Below are 1,894 nucleotides of genomic sequence, written 5' to 3' on the forward strand. Positions count from 1 at the left end.
TGCTACTCTTGACCCCCCTCTCCTTCTCTCAACACATCTCTTCCGTAACATGCAGCTGCCGCTTCTACTTATTATTCCACCCAACTCCTGGCCCAAGCTCTTGTACTCTCCATATTAGACTACTAGCTATCCGCCCCCTTCAGCTAATTCAAAATTCTGCTGCTAGTCTCCCAACCCTGCTACTCTCATGCTGCCCCTCTGCTTCACACTCTCCACTGGCTACCTATCTCTGCTTACATTCAATTCAAGATCCTTGTTCTTGTCTACCACACTCTTCACCACACTGCCCCCTCCTACCTCTAATCCCTCGTGTCCCCCTACACCCCCTCTCCGCTCCTCCTCTCCTGGCGGGCTGGTCATGCTTTCCCTCCACTCTCCATCCTCCCGTGCTGCTCCTTCTCTTCTCTAGCCAGTCAGATTTTGCATATACTTCTTTTATTGCTCTGAGCACACTCAAACTCAGGGGAGACGTTTAAGGAGGACAGAGATGTTTTAAACTCCTGTAGTGGATTGTTCATGCACTGGGCTTGCAATGTATTATTGCACTACTACGTTATTGTAGATATAACTTGCAATCCTAACTTGTTGCATCCTATTTCATAGTGTATTCTTTTAGTATTATTGCACTTACTGTAAACTATACAGTATTTAATTATGAATCCTGCATTGTAACCCTGTACTGCCCTGTAATACCTGTACGTCACCTTGGATAAAAGGTGTCTGCCAAATGAATAAATAATACTAACACAAAATGTAGTTATCTGTCATGTTATACTATTGTGTTTTTATCACTTTAAACAGTGTAGCCTTTTTATTTTGTACATGATCTTTAAAATATATCAATCAATATATACTGAATAAACCAATTGAATTATGAAGAACAAAGCTGCTGTCTAATATAGTTGCTATCTTGCTAGCTTTAGAAATCCTGCAGTACCTCAGAAACAGTAGGTGGGCTCCGGAGTGGCGCATCCTGTGAAGGCACTCCACGTGGAGTGCAGGATGCGCCCTATAGCCTGGAGATTGCTGGTTTGAGGCCAGACTATTCCACTGCCGACCATGGACGGGAGCTCTGAGGTGGCGGCGCACAATTGGCTGAGCACCGCCAGGGTGACCCCTGTGGACTGGCTGAGCGCCTGCGTGCCTGCCTGTAAGTTGCCCAGAGCTGTGTGGCCCTCCAATGCTGTAGCTCTGAGATGGCTGCATGGCAGGCCTGCAGAGTGAAAAGAAGCGGACGGCTGACGGCACACGTGAAATAAAAATAATTGGGCATTTCAAATTGGGGAGAAAAACTTGAAAAATAATTGTGAAAAAAAAAAAGAAACAGTAGGTGGTAGTCTAACTCCAAACGTCTTGTGTTTAGGGAAGCTTCTGTGTAACAGTGGGTTATATTTCAGGATGATTAAAATGTTTTGAAGTTCATAGTGTTATAGTGATATTTGTTATATTTAGAGAAATCAAGAAACAAAAGACAGGGGGTTCAAATTGCAAACCTTTATTAATCTTATAATCCCAAGAAATACACACAGAAATCCAGACTATAAAGTGAGCTATGACTCACGCTATCTATTACAGATTTCCAGTTTAGTTAAAACTGCAGCATCATATTAAAATAGAACTACTAAAATATAACTACTAAAATATAACTAGTGTGTCTGTTTATTACATTCAACAGAATAGCATGAGGTGGTTTCACCAGAAACCAGGCCCTGTTGGCTGTCCAGTTTGTTTGCATTCCCCAGAGGCAGGTTGTTTCAGCTGCAGGCAGGCAGGCACACAAGCTTCCTCCCTCCTTTGAAGCTTTCTGGCCACTCTGTGTCACTCTGATGTGCCCTAAACAGGCCTAACCCCAACCCCAACCCCAACCCCAACGCTCTGCTGCAGCTCAGGGAAG

Source organism: Acipenser ruthenus, chromosome 32 (assembly GCF_902713425.1).
Source record: "Acipenser ruthenus chromosome 32, fAciRut3.2 maternal haplotype, whole genome shotgun sequence".
Classification (NCBI taxonomy): Eukaryota; Metazoa; Chordata; class Actinopteri; order Acipenseriformes; family Acipenseridae; genus Acipenser; species Acipenser ruthenus.